This window comes from Pleurodeles waltl, chromosome 7 (genome assembly GCF_031143425.1).
Source record: "Pleurodeles waltl isolate 20211129_DDA chromosome 7, aPleWal1.hap1.20221129, whole genome shotgun sequence".
Taxonomy (NCBI): Eukaryota; Metazoa; Chordata; class Amphibia; order Caudata; family Salamandridae; genus Pleurodeles; species Pleurodeles waltl.
The window spans coordinates 1,497,544,478-1,497,566,951 of record NC_090446.1 but is presented as its reverse complement, the minus strand read 5'-3'; positions in this window follow the sequence as shown (position 1 = coordinate 1,497,566,951).

Sequence of the window (22,474 nt, the reverse complement as noted above, 5' to 3'; positions counted from 1 at the left end):
TCACTCCCCTGCATCTGCAGGCACCTACAGCAACAACGTCTGGCTGTGTGGATCTGTTCTCGTCTGGAAACGCGTGGATCCTGCATCACAGTTGGTGGTCTGGAGTACTCCTCTCTGCCCGCTTTCTAACTTGGAAGACAGTGAGCCCTTGCCTCTCCTTGCATGACAGTTCCTCGGTGCACCGCAACTCTTGCAGCAGCTAAGGCTTGTTGACTCCTGTTCCAAGGGATCTTCAAGCTCCGAGAAGCCCGGCCTCCAGCACCTAATTCTGCCTAGAACAGTCTCCTTTCTTCTGCTCCAGAGACATGGGACTCCTCTTCAGGTGTGCTGATTGGGACTCACTGCGTTTTACTGTGCCTACTGACAGTGGGTTGCCTGTGGGGGCTGCAACTTTTTCTGCTGGCTCTCCCGACTGCTGAGGGTCCGCCTCGACTCCACTCCAAGAGTCGAGTACCCTCGACCTTGCTGGTCCTCTTCAGCCTTGCAACTTTTCTTTTGCTCCTTCTTTCATTTGCCAAAGCTTGTTGGTGGTTCTCCTAAACCACTGACCATCTGCAACCCGATGATTGATGTTGGACACCATCTGCACCAGTCCAATGACTCCTCTTCAGCTCCTGGGCTTCTTAGCTTAGCTTTGAGACCCGCACGGGTGAGTAGCGCGCTTTATAAATGTTAATGATTTGATTTGATTTGATTTAGCTGGTCTTCTTCCCCCGTCGACCTGGATCTTCATCCACAGAAGGGTGGGTAGTGGCTCCTGCCCCCACTGGACACTCCATCGTGGACTGGATCAAACATTGTTTGGATATTTTTCTTAGCTTACAATATATCTAAACTGTGTCTTTGCTGGGAGATGAACACACAACTGCTGTGTTTCACAATGCTTCTCTTGGACAGAGTGAATGAAGGAGCTATGTGAAACTAGATCAGGAGGCAGGGATTGGAGGATGAAGGACTAGGAACAGCCCTAGTTTCTCCCCTTCCATATACCACCTCCTGATTGGTGAAGTGAAAGGACGCGTGGGAGAAGCTAAGTGGCTCCTTCTGCCTTTGTTCTCTCTTCCCTCACTTCCACCAACAGGTAGGTGTATTGAGCTGGTTAGCATTAACAGGGAGAAGCAGGGTGCAGTAGCAACTACCGTTTGCCCTTCTGATAGCCCTGCCTGGCTGGTCCTTGGGGGGTCTATGGAATGTCTCCAAGGCTCATCTTTTATGTTAGTGTAGTAACTAGTAATTTCACACACATATTAATAAGGCAGCCAAGAAGTGAGCACAAGACCGCCTCAATTGGAAGTAGGTCAATACTCAAAAGGGGTTAGGCACCGGTAAACTACTATCACGCATTTTCAGTATGAAGAAGGATTTGGCCCCCATCGATTGGGATTTTTTTTTTAAAGAAAAACATCCGTCAAGTGCAAGGAAAACCCTTTCAACTATTTGACATATATACATCATGAGAGTCCTATCTTCACTTTTCAATGCAAATGCATTTGCCAGTAGGGTAGTGAAGGGGTGAAAGGATCTTGATATCAACTCCTGGCCTAGTTTTCATGACATTGGCTGGAGTGTGATCTAATTCTGGAACCATTGGATTGGACTCCTCTGTTTAAGCACTTTATGTGATACAACTTCTGTTCCCACTTTCTACCACCTGTCAACCTAAAGGGCACCTAGTGTGAATTGGCACCCTCTTCCATAGACCTGAGGCTATTAGGCTTTCAAGCTATTAAGTGTAAATTAAAGTGTCATATTGTGTGTTAGGTTTCTAAACCCACACACATCCAGAAATATGCCTTAAGCAAGTGATCCTACCACTCTAAGGGAGTGAAATGCTAAAGAGTATACTTGGTCATTTAGTTTGAGCACAACAGAACTTCGACCCCCAAGACGCATTGGTAAATGACAATAACTATTACAGCAATTGTCCTATAATCTCTGACTTCCATAGCACCGTAGGAGAAGGCTCCTCTAGAATAGAAGATTAGAACCATCCTCAACGATGCTTCAAACAAACTTTGTCGTCCCTGCGATGGCACCTATTCCTACATAGAATAGGCATGCAGTGTTTTATTGCATATTATAAATCTATAATTCACCCCTTCTTCAACTTGACTGGATGAATGCCACACAACAGTGTTACGCCTGTCAGGCCTCTCTGAATTAAACAATTCATTATTTGTTTACTGTGTTGCAATGATGTCCCGGATGAAGTGAATATCTTGCATGTAATAGGAGCCTCATCCAAGTGCCTCTTCCAAGTGCCCAACATTGACATGAGCTGTAGAATGGGATTCATTTCCTCATTTGTTCCGGGTAATTTGGTACAAACGGTGATGCAGAAAGCTCAAATGATTTCTTGTTTGATGTCCACCAAATTGGCTGACAAGAAATCACAATCAACAAAAGTCAATTTACAACAGCCCAGCTTTCATGAAACATACAATTTCAAATAGTACACGTTCTCTTTTCGTCTCAGATAATTTATCAAATATACTTTCATAATGGAGAATGATTTAATACAGGCTTAAATACTTTCGACAAATGCCCACACCTTAGTGTAGTCATAGGCAAGTACACTGTAGTCGAAAAGCGATCTCTATATTTGTCTTGTGTGTACCTCACAGCAGTTTTTGACTGTGTTGCGCATTCTAAACTATGGTCCATCACGAGTGACCTGGGAGTGGAGCAGGGCATAATATCCCTCATAAGACAAACCTGTAAGGAGGCTTCTACTTTTGTTCACTTTGGCAACAGAGAATGCACTGCAGCCTTTCCATTAAAAGGGGAGTACAGCTAGGATGCGTCCGGTCCCTGTTTTTATTTTCTGTATCTTTTAACAAGGTTGAGCCGTTTTTAAAGATGGGTGCAAAGGAAGCCCCCTCTATTGGGGTACGTCCCCTCCCCATTTTATTGTACACAGATGATGCGGTTGTGTTAGCCAAAACATGGTTAGGGCTCCAACTTTTAGACGATTTTATTGTTAATATGACTGAGTTCGACTTGAAGGTAAATGAGAGTAACATGTTTACAATGAACTCTGGGGCAAGACAGGCTAACAAACCCCCCATGTTATTCAATAATACCAAGGTATTGGTGGCCACATCCTTTTCTTATTTCGGAATCCTATTTGATGACAAATATAAGTGGAAACAGGAAAGAACTCTATGACATTCTATTAATGGCTTGCAAGTTTCTTTTTTAAAAGTTGGGTTAGATTTCCGTTATTTATTCCAGTAAATATGAGGTAATTGCAACCCATAGGGCATGATTAATGTCAAGATCCTACAACAAGTACAAAATAACTTTCCGGAAAACCTATTGACTGTCCCACAAAGTTGCGCCTGAGCCATCTGCCATGCCGAATTGGGCATCCTTTATATAGAACATAGAATTAAATCATCTCCCCGTTACTGTGGTATTCCATCTGAGTAAGGAAGGAGACCACACTTAATAAGTTAGTATGGGAAGCTAGCCTGGTGTGTGGTGGGTACCTAAGGTACTTACACCTTATACCAGGTCCGGATATCCCCTCTTAGTGAAGTGTAGACAGTGTCTAGAAGCTCTCTAGAGGTAGCTGTGGATGAGCTGCCAAGGCTTATCTAGGAGACATAGCACTGTAGCCACACAGCACTTACACACATGAAAGAAAACAGGTACTTTATTTTTGGAACACACTACCACAAATTACTAGAAGGGCAACCCTCTAATAGGAGGTAAGTAATACACTAAATTTATACACTAGTAATCAGAAATAGGCATAAAAAAGGTTAGAAAACAGTGCAAAAAGCAAAAACCAATAGTGACCCTAGGGGGAGCACAAACCATATAGTAAATAAAATGGAATGCGTACACAGGAGCCCAACCTAGGTAAGTAGAATGCGTAGAGGGGAGCTGGGAGTACTAGAAAACCACAGAGGTAAGTAACACAGTACCCCCCCCCAGCAACCAGGAAAGCAGGAGTAAATCACTGGATTTTCCCAAAACCACCCAAAAGGATGAAAATAAGAAAATGAAGACACCCAGACAAGACTGCAGAAAAACCAGTGGTGGATTCCTGTAGAAAGAAGACCTGTGGAGAGAGGGGACTAAGGGCCAGACGTAGGTAGCAATGGTTTTGCGACTCACAAATTGTGAGTCGGTGCGACTTGCAATTTGCGAGTCGCAAAACCATATGCAGAATGGTGTCCCTGACACCTTCTGCGAATCGCAAGGGGGTCGCAAAGACCCACTTCATTAATATTAATGAGGTGGGTAACAATTTGTGACCCCCTTGCGATTCCCTACACTCACAGGGATGGTGGCCTGCTGGAGACAGCAGACCACCATGTCTGTGACTCCTTTTTTAATAAAGCAGTTTTTTTTTTTTGGTATTGCAGCCCGTTTTCCTTAAAGGAATACGAGTTGCAATACACTCGTGAAAATGAAACCATTTGGTTTCATTTTTTCAGAGTAGGCAGTGGTCCATTGGACCCTAGGTGGTTCCTACACCTGGCCCTAAGTCCAAGAGTCACAGTGGAGTCCAGGAGGAGTAGGAGCTACTACCCAGCCAGCTGCACTTGCAGGAGTTAGTCAAGGGGGATGAAGAACAGGTAAGCACTTTGGACTTGGAGCCGGAGAAGAGTTCCTGATGGATGCAGATGATGTCCCACGCTGGGGTGAAGATTGCAGATGGGTGTCGGTGCAGGAATCCCACCAATAAGCCTTGGCAAAGGCAAACTCGCGGTTAGTGGAAAAGCAGTGCTGCCAGGGACCAGCAAGGCGCAGGAGGACTCAACCCAAGACTCAACCCAAGAGTGGGAGTCAAAGGGAACCCTCAGCATCGCAGGGAGCCCACAGGAGCAGAGGCAGCACCCCAGGAGTCCCACAGGACAGGGACACAGGAGTCACAGAAGAAGCCCACACAGCACTACAAAAGAGGATCTCATGCCGCCGGAGAACCACTGGGAGGCTGTGCTTTGCAGTTTTCTGGGGGCTGGAGCTACACGTCACATGAAGATCTCTTGCAGCTGCCAAGGTTTGTTTGCATCTCCTACAAGCCTTGGCAGCTGCAAGAGACACGGTACACGGGGGTACTGTCCTGGGAAGGCAAAGGCTTACCTCCACCAAAGTAAGAGGACTACTCTGGACCACCACCCGTGATGCAGGATCCACGCACCTCATAATGAGGGGAGATCCACGCAGCCAGTCGTCGCTTGCTGTTGGTGCCTCCTTCTTCTTCTTGTGCAAGCTGAAGAGTTGCTGTCTTCTGAGGATGCACGGCCAGGGAAATGTTGCAAAGCAGGTAGGAGACGTGGAAACAAAGTTGCAGAAGAGTCTTCTTCGTTGAATGCAACGTTGTCGGTTCCTGGAGGGTCCAGTTGCAGTTTCAGCGGCCAGAAGTCGAAGTGGAGAAATCTTAGCCAAATCTAAAGACCCACCCAAAAGAGAGACTCTAAATAGCCCTGAAAGGGGGATTGGTCACCTAACCAGGTAAGCACCTATCAGGAAGGGGCTCTGATGTCACCTGCCCGGCCTGGCCACTCAGATGCTTCCATAGTTCCCTGCCAACCTTGGAAACAAGATGGCAGAAACTAGGGACCCTATGGAGAAGCTCTGAGCACCACTCCTGGGGTGGTGATGAACAGGGGAGTGGTCACTCCCCTTTCCATTGTCCATTTTCGTGCCAGAGCAGGGACTGGTTTATACATGGAGGGCACCAAATGTGCCCTTCAAAGCAAACTAGTGGCTTAGGGAGACTACCTCTCACAAGCCAGTCACACATATTTCGAAAGGGAGAGGGTGTTACTGCCTCTCCCAAAGGAAATCCTTTGTTCTGCCTTCCTGTGCTTGATCAGATGAAGCAGCAGGAGAACATAAACTTGTCTGAAGGGTGGCAGCAGCTGGGCTGCGTGTAAAACCCTGTAAGACTGCTGGTAGCAACCATGGGGGTCCTCTAAGGAGCCCTCAGAGTGCATGGAATCATACTTCCAATACTTGCAACAGTATTGGGGTATGCTTCTGACATGATACCAAAGATGCCCAGGTTTGGAGTTACCATTATGTGACTGGACATAGGTAGTGACCTATGTCCAGTACATGCGTAATATGGTGTCCCCGCACTCACAAAGTCCAGGAAAAGGGATACAGAGTTTGTCGGGGCACCTCTGCTATTACAGGGGTGCCCTCACACACAGGTACCTGCACCCTGCCCTCTGGGCTGAGAGGGCCTGCCATAGGGGTAACTTACAGTGACCTGGTGCTGTGACCTGTAGTGAAAACGGGTGCATGCACCCGTTTCACGCCGGCTGAAGGACAGACCTGCAGAGCCCTTTGCATGGGCTCCCTATGGGTGGCAGTATAACTGCTGCAGCCCATAGGGACCCGCTGGAACCCCAATTCCCTGGGTACCTAGGTACCATATACTAGGGACTTATATGGAGGGACCAGTATGCAAATTGTGGGGAGAAAAAGGTACAATTTACAGGAGAGAGCAAAACTACTGGGGCCCTGGCTGAACATGGGGGTAACCATGCCAAGAAAGAGGGTACTTTCCTACAGTTAGTTATGAAGAATTGCCCCCGACTCCAATCTGCCGTAGATATCCTGTGGTTTGCATATGTGAAAACAGCCTGTGAGATGATTGGTCATCTGGGTTTATGTCCCATTCCTGAGTCGTGCAACCTTATAGATGAAGGTAACTTAAAGCAACAATTTTATGATAAGGCCTTGTTGGGCACAGCTTATTCAGACAACCAAAAATCCACGGTGCGCTGTTACAATGTGTTTCACACACATATGAAGGACTTCAGCAGTATCTTTACCCTAAATAGACAGCTGCGATTTGTCCTTACTAGGTTTGCATTTTAATCTATTATCATTGCTGGTTGAGTTCCCTGCTTACTGTTGCCCTTTACCGAATCTGAGCCCCTGTTCCTGTGGTGGTAGCTCTGTTCAGCCGAACTTGGTTTTTGCTCCTCTTATCAAATGCCCAGAAGAAAGTTCTTTTTGCCAATTTTCCAAGATTTTACATTTTCCAAATAGACTGGTCTTACTATTTTTATGGGCGAGTGCAAAGCGCTCAGTCCATAAAGTAATCGCTCTTTGGGCTTCAAACCACGCCCAGGTCACATCAGTCTCTTTCATTGGTTCCCGGGCTTGCTCTTTAAAATCTGCTTGCTTTCATTTGTGAAAGGCATGCATATGTCATCCCTTTTCCGGTGTTTAGCCTGCCTACACAGCACCGGTAAACTACTAGAAACATACGAGGCTCGATGTTTTGAGCCTGGTTTCAGGACTACTTTATCTGTTAATTTTCCCCATTGCGCGATTGCGCTGGGGTTTACATAGCGCAAATTCGCTCCGTTTTTTCGTTTTCAATTTCAGCGCGATCGCGCTGTATTTTACATAGCGCGATCGCGGTGTGTTTTTTTCTTTTAATTTGTGTGGCAAGAGAAGTTAGGTTAGGAGTTTACAACGCAAATAGCTCCAACTCGAGCAAGTGCGAGCCCCGTTGCATTGAAAATGCTTGTTGTTACATAGCGCTTTGGTTTGCTGCTGGGTTGCTTTTTTTATCTGGCAAATACTAAAATTAAGGAAAAATGCAACATCGTGATTTTTCTGTATTCTGTATAGATGTATGTCAGTTTTATGATGGATTATATTTATTTAGCAAGTTTTTACTTAATCGTTTATGCTTCAGAAATGCGGTGAATAAAGATATTTTTGACTTGACTTGAATACGACATTCTAGCAGCTTTATTGTGATTGATGACTGGACTATTCATAGCCGTTTTTGCTCACAAAGCTTTGTTCACTTTTTATAGTTGTGTAATTTCAGCACAATTTACCCCCTCAAAGTCATACATCAGAATGTGTTTCTAAAAGTATAAAAATTAAGCTCTTCTAAAATGATGCATTGGTCAAAGGAAACACATAAACTCAAAAACATTATCTAGATGTCAAGAACAACTAGGCCCTTTCTGAACAAGTTTCATAATGTGGTTGAATGGCATATTTGATTTTAAGATGACATCTTTGCCTTACTAGAGACATTTATTCAACCGGATTGTCTTGTTACTTTCACAATCTGTAGAGTGACCACCGTCAGATACGTGTAGAGACTTCACCATTGCTTTTATCAGCACTCCCTCCCATGCCGTCTGTTATCTCACATGACCCACAAGAGGGCGTAGTATTCTTCCTTGTATGGCTGCCCTTTATCTTCTTCCTACTTCTTAGTTTTGAAGACCAAACCCATCCAAAACAGCAGACTCAACAGGCATGAGGCCTTTTCTTTTAAAATGGACAACATAGACGTACCTAACTTTGACACTACTTAAACTAGAAGACAGTTTGACTCCTAGCTACACATCGCAGGGCATAGCACCTTCCCCACCAATACCCTATAACATGGGATTAGAAATAACATGTATCCCCAATCTGTTTGATCCACGGATTATAGTGCAGCCATGATTGGAACATTACATAACTCTGTGGTAGGGTCCAATCAATGGTGCGATTGCTGAGATATATTTTTGGAATGTTGCCAATTTACAATCCCCTGAATCCCTCCATAAAATTGCCCATCAAACTAAAGTGAGCAACAAGTCATGTCTCATGATCTGTATACCTCAAGGCACAGCAACGTCTGGTGGAATTCAGTTGTCAAGTTTGGAAATGTATAGGTAAGTGTTAGACTTGGCCCTTTTTGCAGGGTTATCCCCAATATTTTTGCCTCCTTCCTCCTATTTTTTCAGAGCTGTTTTGTTGGCTTTAGGACTCTGGGCACTTTACTACTGCTAACCAGTGCTAAAGTGCATATGCTCTCTGTGGAAATTGTATTGTTAATTGGTTTATTCCTAATTGGTGTATTTCATTTAGTAATACGTCCCTACTAAAGTGCACTAAAGTTGTTTAGGGCCTGTAAATCAAATGATATTAGTAGGCCTGCAGCACTGGTTGTGCCACCCACATTAGTAGCCCTGTAAACATGACTCAGACCTGCCACTGCAGTGTCTCTGTGTGCAGTTTTAACCTACCAGTTCGACTTGGCAAGTGTACCCACTTGCCAGGCATATACCTTCCATTTTAAACATGTAAGGCACCCCTAAGGTAGGCCTTAGGTAGCCCCATGGGCAGGGTACGCTGTATGTTTAAGGTAGGACATATACTAATGTGTTTTATATGTCCTAACAGTGAAGTACTGCCAAATTTGGTTTTCACTATGCAAGGCCTATCTCATAAGTTTACATGGGGACATCCTTTAAATATTATTAAAGTGCAGATTCCCTTTGGGAACAGATAGAAATATGGGGGTTAGGGTCTCTGAATTCAAAATTTAAAAATACATCTTTTGGTAAAGGTGTTTAGATTGTGTGGTTGAAAATGGCACTTTTAGAAAGTAGACATTTTCTAGCTTAAACCATTCTGTGACTCTGCCTGTTTGTGGATTCCCTGTCTGGGTCAGTTTGACAAATGGGCTGTTTGCACCTCTCCTCTAGACAGTGACACAAAGGGAGTTGGGGTTTAGCTTGTATATCCTGATGAGCCATCTGGGCTGGAGGGGAAGGGAGAATGGGTCACTTACATCTGAATGGGCTGTGCCTGCCCTCCCGCAATGCAGTTTCCAACCCCCTGGTGTGTGTCTGGGGCCTAGCCTGGGCAAGGCAGGATCTTACAAACAAGAGAGACTTTCCTTTGAAGTTTGCCTACTTGAAAGGGAGAAAGGGGTATAAGTAGTGGACACAAAACCCCGGAAAATTAGATCACTTCTGGAATCAAGAGGAACCTCTGCCAAGGAGAAGAGCTGAAGAGCTGAGGAGTAGTGCTGCCCCTGCCTGCGACTGTGCTTTGTTGGGCTAGCCTGCAGTTGCAGCTTCTGCCTGTGAAAGGGGACAAAGACTGGACTTTGTTCTGCATTCCTGCTTGAGAAGAATCTCTAAGGACTTCAACTGAGCTTGCCTCCTGTTGTTGAAGTCTTAGGGCCATCAAAGACTTCCTCTGCCAGCACCTGGACTCTCTGTTGAGACTCCTGTCCTGCCAAGTGGTGCTCTATCCAGTCCCTGGGCCCTTGAAAGGCGAAGTTGGCAGACACAAACTGAAAATTCACACACAGAACGGCGTGCAGGGAAATTTTCAACGCACCTTCCGCAATGCGGCTGATAAGCGATGCGCCGCCGGTTTCGCGGCTAAAATCGACACTCCACCTGCATCGCAGCTGGGAGATCAATGCATCGCGACAGGAGAAAATAGACGCAACACCTGCTAATGGAGGCTGATAATGACGCAAACCCCATGCAGCGCGGATTTCTGATACCGTGCAACCGGACTTCCCATACACCATGTCTGGGCGTCAAAGTCAACGAGACGAGCCAAGCGAGAATCCGAGGTGCCCCGTCCGGAAATCGCCACATCACTCTCTTGCCAGGGAGAAAAACTATGCATTGCCGACCCGACTGGGGAAGGGAATGACGCACGGCCTCACTTGCGAGTAAGGAATCGATTCATTGCTACCCTTTTCCAATGCATGCTTGCCCGTGCTGCTTTATTTTTTATGCTAACCAGGTACTTTATGTAACAACAGCATTCTCACTGTATTCTACGGATTAAGACTCTTATTCTTTTGAAAATTCATATAATGACTTGTGTATGTTGGATTTTTGTTGTTTTGGTCTTGTTTGATTAAGATAAATATTACCTATTTTTCTAAACTGGTGTGGTGTCCATCTTGTAATGTTTTCACTGTATTACTGTGTGTGTTAGTACAAATAATGTACACATTGCTTCTGAAGTTAAGCCTACCTGCTCGTGCTAAGCTACCAAGGGGGTGAGCAGGGGTTAATTGAGGTTGATTTTCCTTTACCCTGACTAGAGTGAGGGTCCTTGCTTGGACGGGGTAACCTGATTGCCAACCAAAGACCCCTGTTTTAACAGTAAGCAAATATCTTATCTGACCTCTTTGTTTGCTGCTCTCCCGACATGGGCTACTACAGTGGTTCTTAATCTTTTGACTTCTGTGGAGCCCCATGTAGTCATTACTGGAACCCTGGGCCCCCCACCCAATGATGATTGGAATCCAGGGACCCCAATTTAATCATTACTGGAAGCTGGAGACCCCGGTCTAAGCACTTTCGATTATTTGAACTGCAAAACAATACACACAAATAGACGCATTTGTAAACAAATACACAAATAAAAATAAAAATTAATTTTCTTCACAAATAATTTTTATTTTTTATTTTATTTTAGTGGGAAGGGTGGGGCTTTTCTAAACTGATGCACTTGTTCTGCTTGCACTAATTTAACTTTTAGCCTCAAAGCTCAAATTCCTTAACAATTACAGAACGTTTTAACGTTATACATTTTACATTTTGCTTCTTTATTTGTATACAGTTTATTACTATGTTAATATTATTTAATTTTCTAAGCAGTCGCGGACCACCTGAGTTGGCTTCACAGACCCTCAGGGGTGCCTGGCCCACAGGTTAAGAGCCACAGAGCTAAAATGTAGAAACTTTCTTTGTGGTACCTATATGACCTAAATATATTTTACTGTCTAAAGACTACTCTGTCGAAACCCATGGACCTGATTCTTCATGCTGAGCAGCTGAAAACCTTATACACTTCTCACAGAATTTGCAGGTTTGATCACTTAACTGCACCACTTTATAAGAACACAAGTTTTCAAACTTGTTCTCCCGTTGGCTGGTGGTACCTGATGACATTCTTAAAAAAGAACTTAAGTCATTTGATGATCTAAATAGTAACTTTTGTTTCATGCATTTGATGATCTAAATGGTAACTTTTGTTCCATGTCTCACAGCACGGACAGCACTGACAATAGTAATAGACAACAAGAGGAATCCTGGCACAACTTTATACACGCTACTATGTTCACCGTTGTTGACTTACTTTGAGGAATAAAAGTAGGACAAATGTGTTTTCTCCAGTCTCTTTAGCATCTTAATCTCTAAACCTTTCTCCAAACTTATGCAAGAAGACACAAAGCTTTTTTGCCAATTACAGCTGTCTTGTGAGTGTAAGAATGACAGGTGGTCTTCTCTTTTGATACCGCCTCACAGACTCAAATCTCACTATTAAAAAATCTTGCTTAGGTGGTACAGTTTTTATTCAGATTTTAGAAAACTTGCATCTATCTAGACGTCTCAAGGAGCAGCTATACAGAACCAACATTTGACTTTAAGCATGTGATTATGTGTCATACTCAATACCTACGGGCTCACATCTAGACTTGATACAATTCCAACCTGATTCAAGATTGACAAACAGCATGTGATGTTTTACAACCAATGAGGACCCTCTACAATTTTGAGTTTTATATTAGTGACTGCCTTAAAGACTTTTGGGGGTACTATGATGTTACTGAAAGTTAGACCCGCGTCCTTGGTGTGGGTTCCCCCATATTTTTGTTTTCAGACCTCCTTGTTTTGCTGACTTCATTGTTGCTGGACCTAGGATGCTCTACACCTTACCAATGCCAAACAGTATTAAAGTGCTTGTGCTCCTTCCCTAACACATGGTCAAATTTGCATACACTAAGTTGACATATATTCAATTTACCTATAACTCCCTAGTAAAGTGCACCACATGTACGAAGGGCCTGTATACTATTAGTGGGCCTGCACACTGATTGTGCCAGCCATTTAAGTAGCCCTTTCAACATTTCTCAGGCCTGCCTTTGCAGAGCCTGTGTGAGTAGTTTTGAGCTGCCACTTAGACCTGGCAAAATAAACCTTTTGCCAGGCCAAAACCTTCCTTTTTAATACATCTATCACCCCAGGGTAGGCGCTGGACAGCCCAGAGGGCAGGGTGCAATGTATTTAAAAAGTAGGGCATTTACTTTTTAGTTTTACATATCCTGGTGGTGAAAAACTCTTATCTTTCCTTTTCACTACAGCAAGGCCTATCTCTCTCACAGGTTGACATTGGAATTGCCTTATTACACTTTATAAGAGTAATTTCTAAATGGGAAGAGACAAAGGTCCTCATTGTGACATTGGCAGGAAAAAACGAATACCACTGCGGTGACTGCCGCCAACGTACCGGCGCGGAGGCGAACATCCGTCTGCCAGATTATGAAACATGCACAAAACCGACAGAAATCAGCCACAGCCACCAATCTGCCAGACCCACTGAACATGATAAACTGTCGGTACAACCACCCATACTGTTACGCCACCAAAACAAAGCCCTCCAAATAATGACCCACCAATCATCACAGCGGACATTCACCGGAGGTAAACCATTGGCGGTGCACACCGCTGCGGCGGATGTGGCCAATCAAAAACAAAACAAGACAACAGTGGCCAGAACCATAAACCCACACGTGACACAAATACACACACCCCACACACCCACCAGCAGCACTATGAAACACCCCCCCACATAACCCACAATCCTTTGCAAACATGAGAAGACCGCTACACTTTGCCATGCCAATCCCAAAGAGAACTGCACACATATCACAACTACCCATTCATCCGTCACACACCACACACCCCACACCCCACTACTTCACACATCAGCCTCTGCACAACACACTCCTCACAGCACCCATGTCCCCACAAAGTTGCGGGTCATGGTGGAGGAAATAGTCATGGTAGAGCCACAGCTGTTTGGAGCAAAGGTACAGCAGATCTCCATTGCCAGGAAGATGGAGCTATGGCGGAAAATCGTAGACAGGATGAATGCCGTGGGACAACATCCACGCACAAGGGATGACATTAGGAAGAGGTGGAAGGACCTACGGAGGAAGGTGGGTTCCATTGCAACAAGGCACCAGCTCGCCATCAAGAGGACTTGCGGTGGACTCCCACCTCCTTCTCCCCACAGCTGACAGCATGGGAAGAGCAAGTCTTGGCAATACTGCATCCTGAGGGCATCACTGGAGTAGACGGAGGACTGGACACTGGTGAGTCAACATTTACTACCTATCACCCCCCCAAACCTGCATGCTACCACGACCCCTCACCCTGACTCCCATCACCCGACTCCATCCCACACAGTGCACCACCACAATTACCAAACCTAAATGCCAAGCCCTGCATGCCATACCCACTGCAAGCACATCACTTCCAGCTCTGTATGCACACCCACCACCAATGGATACACAGAATGGAGAACTAACAATCCCACAATCCATCACCATACACAACCAAAGTTGGGAGGACAACTGCAATAACAGTGGTAAAGCAAGTAATGCTGAATATGTCACTGACATGTAGCATAATACATCACTTACATCCCCACAGGTGCCCCAGCCAATGTCAGCAGCGAGGAGGTGCCACAGCTGCCCAGTCCCTCACAAGAAGATGCCCCCAGTGATGAAAGCAACTCAGGAGCTCTGGATCTGGAATTACTCGCTGGCCCACCTAGGACCACTGGTCAGTCGGATACCCCATCACACAGCCAGTCCACCACAGAGCCACCCCCGAATCTAACACCACAGCAGCCAGCCCACGCCCTACACATCTTTCCCCAGGACAAGTCAATCAGTAGTGTTCCCACCTGTACAGGGACCAGAGTCCACACCACACAGGCAAGACAATGAGGGTCCTGGTGTCAGTGGGAGTGGGCACACCGTTCAAGGGACACAGGCACAAGGGGCCTCGGACACTCAGAGGACAGCTGTGTGCCGGGGGAGGACAGGCCCTGGGAACCGACTTCCCAGGAGGCACTTACAAATGTCCTGGGGGCATACCAACAATCCCAGGACAGGATGGGTCAGGTGATCACCATCATGCAGGAGACCCAGCAGCTGCAGGGGGTACACCACTAGGAGGTCATGCAGCAGTTGCAGGGCCTAAATGCCAACATGGCCTCCATTGTAGGGGTGCTGGGTGACATGGGCAACACCATGCAGGAGTACAGAGCACACCAGCGGGCCACTTCCACTAGCCGCTCCACCGAGCAGCCCTGCACATCTGGAGCTAGTGGACAGGAGGCCCTGCCACAGGACCCGCAGGCCACCAGCACCCCACTCACTGCAGAAGGTGAACCACCCCGCAAACGTTCCCTGTGACCCAGAAAGACACCAGAGAAAGTTGCCAAGTCCAAGACCACCACCAGAAAATAAGCCCCTCCTGAATGTCTCCCTTGTGTTCCACGTGTGTCACCTTGTCCACTTTGAACTGCCATTTCTCCCCTTCCTATGGCCCCTTGGACACTGGACCTTTGCTACAAACAGACTGGCCAACTACACTGGACTATTCCCAACCATCACCCCACCCAATTGCACTTTGCATTGTATACCCCATTTTTAAATAAACTCTCTTGGACACAACTTGAGTAATAGTGCTTTATCTGAAGGCAATGTACAATGTATTGTACTGTATTGAACTGCATGATCCCGAGCCAATGTCCAGTAATATGTAGATCCATACTGCCTATATATCTCAGCTATCTGTAGACATCACAGCATTACACTGTTGTAACCACCCCAACATCTGAAATAAGGGAAGGCATAGGTGACAGTCAGTTGGGATGCAAAGTTAGAGGCTACCATTATGCTACAACCACATAGCACAACACTTAAATGGAGAAATGTATAGTTCAACAGTCTTACCTGAGTGTCATTGGAAGTACTGCAGTATCATATGTGTCCTGTTGTCCACATCCTCCTCCTCTTACTCCTCCTCACTGTCCTCAGTGTCCACTGCTGCCTCAGGTGCATTGTCACCCCTCTCCTCCTGCAGATAGGGCACATGGCGTCTGAGGGCCAACCTGTGCAACATGCAGCACACAACAACAACCTTGCAGACCTTCTCAGGTGAGTAGCATAGTGATCCACCTGTCAGATGGAGGCACCTGAACCTGGCCTTCAGGAGACTGAAGTTCCTTTCAACAATCCTCATGGTACGCCCATGAGCATCATTGTACCTATTCTCAGCCCCTGTTCTCGGATTCCTAACAGGGGTCAGGAGCCAGGACAGGTTTGGGTAGCTGGAGTCACCTGGAAGACGTAAGGGACACACATTAGGCTTGCACAATGGCATGGGGTATGACTCCTGAAGGCATACACACACGTACATTGGGTGGGGACTCAGGCTCACCTATAAGCCACACTCTGTGCCTCTGTAGTTGTGCCATCAGCTGTGGGACGCTGCTATTCCTCAGTGCAAAGGCATCATGCACTGACTCAGGATACTTGGTAGTGACGTGGGAGATGTACTGGTCAGGAACACACACCATCTGGACATTGAGTGAGTGGAAACTCTTCCTATGCCTGTACACTGGTTCATTGGCCCAGTGAGGGACTAAGACAATATGAATCCCATCAATGGCCCCAATCACATGTGGTATGTGTCCCATTGCACAGAATCCAGCCTTCACAGAGGGCAATTGATCTACCTGGGGGAATGTGATGTAGCTGCACATGTGTTTGAGCAAGGCTGCCAAAATCCTTGCAAGCACAATAGAGAACATTGGATGCGCCATTCCTGCAGCCAAGCCCACTGTCACCTGGAAAGAGCTGGTTGAAAGGAAATGGAACACTGATAGTACCTGCTCAAGAGGGGGTATTACTGTGGTGCAACGGATAGCAGGTATCAGATCAGGCTCCAGTTGTGCAGACAGCTGTGTGATTGTGGCCCTGTCCAGACAATAAGTTAATATGATGTACCTGTCCTCCAGTGTAGCCAAGTCCACAAGGGGTCTGTACATGGGTGCATGCCTCCTCCTCCCGTTCATCTGCAGTGCTTGGTACCTATGTGAACCAAAAGTAAGAAGGGAGTTGACAACAGGAACAAAGTAAACACAACATCAGTGTACACAGAACATGTTTGTATGTTGGACACTGGAATTGTCTAGGTGTGTACATTTGACACCAATGATGCACGATTAAATCTGTACATGTGTACTAGCAGTAGAAAATGGCAACCGCCTGTCCTGTATGCAGGGACAGGTGGAAGTGACCTCACTCCACCAGCGTTAGGCATCATGGCGGGAGGCGCTCTGCAATGCCGTGCAATTCCTCATTGGCTAACGAGGCTCTATGAAGTACAGGCACCAATGATGATTAACGCCGGCGTTGACGGTGTTTACTGCCGCGGACATGACCGCCATTTTCTGTCTATCACTTCACTTGATTCCTGACTTTCCACAGGCCTACATCTCCACTGCATGTGGTGCTGTGACCTATCGGGAACCAGCCAGGGCCCGTGCTACAGGGGAAAGGGCCTCAGCCTTCACATCGTCCTACCTCTGTATGGGCAGTTGTAGGGGCCTCCAGGCCAACAAGTGGGTACATCATTGGTACGTTGCATGCGACATGACTGCATGTAGATGTGTGTGTGTGTGCTGGCAGTGTTTCATTTGGGGTGGTATGACAGATGGCAGTGTTTATGCAGAGGTACGGGTCATGTGTGTGCCTGATGAGGGGCAATTGAGTATGTAGGCCATATGTGTGACAGGGTGGAATGTCTGGTTCATGGTGTACCTCTGTTTGTGTTTCCTCTGCAAGTGAGCGCCCATCAGAAGAAGGGGTTGTGGCATGCCATCGCCAAGGACGTGCGAACCCTGGGGTCCATAGCTGGCGGAGCACCCACTGCAGGAAATGGTGGGAGGAACAGAGACGCTGGGCCCGAAAGACTGCTGAGGCCCAGCTGGGGATGGCCTCCCAACAAGGGAGGGTGCCCGTCGGAACCTGACCCCTCTGATGGCCTGCATACTGGCGGTGGCCTACCCAGAGCTGGATGGGCGCTTGAGGGCATCACAGCAGCCACAAGGGGGTGAGTACAGTGTGTGTGACAACCATCTTTGTTGCCCGGCATGGGATTTGGGTGCAGGGTTCATCAGTGGATGCCCCAATATGCCAGCTTAGACATTGCTGCGTGGTCCAGTTTAGGTATTGTAGGTGTAATGCATATTTCTGATAGCTAGGTGGCTGGCTTTCTATGTCAGACAGGGCTTTGTTGGTCCCAGTTGGTGTGCAGATGGCAGTGTTTGGCTCCTACCTGCTGTGGTACCTAGGCAATGGTATGCCAGTGTGGTCCATACTGCCCATTCTTAGTCTCAGTGTGTGATAGTGATGTCTATACCATCTGTGCTGTTGGTGCTGTGATTGACCCTGTGCTCCCTTTCTTCCCCCCTCCTTTTGTCATCCTGTCTATGTGTGCATTAGCATCATCTGGCAAAGGAGCGGGGGCACCAGCGAGTGAGGGAGCTGCAGCCCATGGGACCCAGGAGGCAGAGTCCACCGACACCGGGGGACCAGTGGGATGGATGGCGAGGGGAACACCACGGGGAGGGGGCAGGAGCTGATACAACTGACTCTGATTCCTCCTCTGATGTAAGCTCTCTGGTGGTGGTGGACCCTCTGGGACCACCCCAGATACAGTCTCTACCGCCACCCCCTATACCAGTACTGCCCTCCCAGTAGTCCCCCACGAAGTTGCCTGTGTCCGCTCACTCAGGAGGGTTGGCATCTCCTTTGCCCCAGGCACCTCATGCCCTGCCCCAGTCAGCCTTGCTGCCCTCAGTGAGGAGGGTAATGACATCCTGAGATCCATCTCTGTAGTGCAGTCAACCATAGTGAATGCCATCCAGGGGCATCCCAGATGCAGCAGTGCAATGGCTTCCTGAAGGGCATTCACGGCGGCTTGACGGCCCTACAGAGATCATTTCAGGCTTTGGCCTCTTCTTTAATGGCAGGTAGTTTCTTCCGTCCCCCCTCCAACTACCACTTCCTAGTCCCAGTCTCCTCTCCCCAAAGCCATCCCACGCACACACTCTGACAAGCATGCACACAAAACATCACACAAGACTCGCACAGACAAACAGAGGCAGCACACTTCAGTCCACAAGCACTCACACAGCATCGGGAAGACTTCCAGTTCTGGTTCCATGGTGGCTGCGGGCTCCTCTGTGTCCCTGCAGGTGAGTGTCTCCTTTGATATGATGTGTTTCCGCCTGGCTTTTGGTGGCATTGCTAACGCCTCGGAAATCCTGGCGGTCTGCTATCTCATAATATGGTGGGCGGATCCTTGTCTTTCGCCTGCCTGTAGGTGGCTACCGTGGTGTTCAGTGGTCGTACCGCACTGGTGGTTGGGGTGGTACATTGGCTGTCTTTGGGAGGGATCACCGCCATGGTCATTAGATGGCAGTCAGCTGACCGACAATGTCATAATGAGGGCCAAAGTCTTCAAGTTTGGTATCTCTAACATCTCTATTTAAAATCCTAACTTATGGTGAAGTCATATTTCAAATTGCAGTTCTGAAAATTATACTTTTAGAAGGTTGGAGTTTTCTTGCCCTAGCTATTTGGTGTCTGTCTCTGGTCACATGACTGGGTGAAGCTGGACTTTGTGTATTCCTCAGGGACAGCCACATTCAATAGGAGCTTAGCTGTGACTTGATGGGCCATCCTGGGCAGGATGGGAGGAAGGACCTGGACTCGGCCTGTGTCCTGTCCCCACACAAAGGGCTACATACCCCTGTAGTTAGTCTGGAGCCAGAGCAGAGAGGGCAGGACATGCAGGACATTGTTGCACTTCAAAGGCATGTATTTGAAGTCTCCCCCACATCAGAGGCACCACTGGGTATAAGAAATGGGCCTAACTACACTTGTGAACCTGTGGATACCCTGCCAGGAAGGACTACTTTGCTGCTGAAGGTCTGGCACTCTGCAGGACTGCACTTTGCAGGACTCCCACCTTGTTGTGCTAACCTGTTGCCTGCTGCCATCTTGCTGGGAGTGTGTGGTCCTGCATCTCTGCAGCCCGGAACCCAGAGTGACTCTAAGTGCTAGTTTGCTGGCCTCCTGATCCGAAGTCTCAGGGACATAAAAGACTTCCAACCACCCTGCTTCTGCACCTTGACACTGCCATCTGTGAGTCTACCACCTTTGAAAGTGGGCCTACGGTGTTTCTCAGTGGAACCGATGGATCTTCTTTGCACCCCCAAGCAGAACCAATGCATCTCCTCGGCTGAGCAGTGCATCCTCGAGCAGAACCAACGCATTGCTGCATTGATTTGACCCAGTGCAGAAGACTTGCATGGCCGCTGCATTCCATATTTTGGTTTTGACACCTCGCCTTCAGAACTGCCACTGTCCTGTACTTCCCTGAAGCAGGTGCTCGCATCCCTCATTGACTGCAGCCTCGACGGCTACACCAAAACATCATATCACAGCTTCACCGCTCACCAGAACCGGTGCAGCATCTATGCTGAGCAACACATCCCTGACACCAGTCTTTGCATTGCGAACTCCATCGATAGGATTCTAGATGTTGGCACAACAGGACCTTGCACATCAGTCTCTCCACATCTCAGAATCAACACATCACATTGGCTATGTGACACATCTTTGACTTCGATCCACAAAACACTGCAACCAGGATTACTGTACTATGTTCAGCGGGCCTTAAAGAGTCCCTGTAGCTGGCCAGTACTAAATGGTGGTCGCCCTGAATTTTGACTTTATCCTGGTCCAGCACAACCAGATATCCCCAGTTGATGCTTTTTGCTTTAAATCGCTATACTACTGTTTATTCTTTAGAAATTCAGAACTCAAGTTTTACTGATTGGAGTTCTGTTTCTTTGGTCCTGTTTTAATGATTACATTCCATTCTATTTTTGTAACCTGGTTTAGGATCCTTTTTGTGTGGTGTTTTCACTGTTTTACTTTTTGAAGAGTGGCACATATACTTTACACATTGCCTTCAAGTTAAGCCTGACTGCGCTGTGCCAAGCTACCATAGGGTGAGCACAGGTTATTTTGGGGTTTGCATGTGCCTTACACTGACAAGAAGTGTAGTTGCTACTTGACCAGGGATCACACCCAAGTCAACCAACAACCCAAGTTCTCACATGAACAATTGGCTACTACAATTACAGCAAGCCTTTATGTATGAATCATAAGGTAATCCGAACCATTTAATTCGACCCATATATTCACTATGTTTCCTTATAATCAATGTCAGTCAACATGAGATCTAGCTGTTGTTTTCCTTGTTTTTCATTGCAAACATTGGTGCAGTAGCTGTGATAGCACCTATAGTGAATGTTTCTATCTATAGTTGTGACTGATCTTGGAACAGATTTTGGTAAAGATCCTAAGTTTAAGGGTAAGAAATGTCCATGAAATTGTTCACACAACCAGAATTGATGTAGGAATTCAAATGAACTGACTTATTACCTAAAATAGTTAACCATACAGGTAGGTGTTTCTCCTGGTGACACCCAATGTTTGCCATGAAGTGGGGGAAACAGTTTTGTTGTCACCCTTGGGCACATGGCCTCTATCAGTGCAGAGCTCATTCGTTTTTCTGGCCTACATTAGAGGACACAGCTACCTGAGGTGAGATGATCTTTCCTCTAGGTTTCGTAGGGGATTTCTTAACAAATTGACCTACCTTGCCACATTTCAGGCAGAGGCTCTGCATATTTCTAGGAATTTTCATTGTGTTGTTCGGGAGTGCTAATGGTATGTGGTTTGGTGTTGTTACTTTAATGGGCTTCAAAGAGGCACTGGTTGAAGCACAGCTCTGAGTCGTGGTATGGAATTCCAAGGCAATAGCTGCCTGAAAGGTGTTTGACCTCAGTGGGCAACACATCTTTTTGCATAGAGGTTACGCAAGCTTTCAGCCTATACAATTATTAAGACAAGAAGTCATAATTTCCTCTTTTAAGGCACAGTTGTCAGCCTGTAAGGCTGTCAGTATCGTGACCAATTCAGTTATTCTAGATTCATATTGCTCAAACTCAGTGATATCATGTGTCAGTTCTTCTGTCAAGACTAAAACTTATACTCTAACCTGCTATCCCAAGTCTGTGTGAGAGTGATGTTGATCCTCTACTCCCTTGATCTGATGATAGCCCGGTGGTACGTCATGAAGGCTAACAACAGTGAGTAGGGGAAAAAGTAATATAGAAATAGAGACTGAAGACTAGACTAGTGACTACATCCTTTTGTTTATCAGCAAAGTAGATGATTGTTGGCCATCAGGCCAGGTCTCTTTCCCCTCACAACAAAAGTGACCTTAACTTACATTCACTTGTCCAGCACTAACCGTGGGGTATGCTGTTAAACCACACTGCTATTGCTAGTACACCTGGGCGTACTTGCCTGAAGTAGGTACATTATCTGCAAAGCTAATTTTTGTTCTGTTACAGATTGAATATAAAACTACATAGATTGGTTCAACAGGCATCCGGCAAACCAGTATTATTAAACCATTTGTTAGTACCTCAGATACACGTCCACTATATTCCCAGTATTTACACTTCAAGAGTTCGGGGTTTCGGGTGGGACGTGTAACCACCAAAAACTAGTAACCTGATTACTATTCACAAACTGCACTTTTAACATTACTACAGCCACAAAGGGACCCAAAACAGTAGTAAATTACCCCAGGTCACAGCTGAAGTAAGTCCAGCATCCCTTATGGACAACCAATGGTATTGCAATACCCTCCCATAGAAAATAATGGAGGTAGGGCCTGCAAATAGAACTCCATAAAAATATTGTTAAATTACG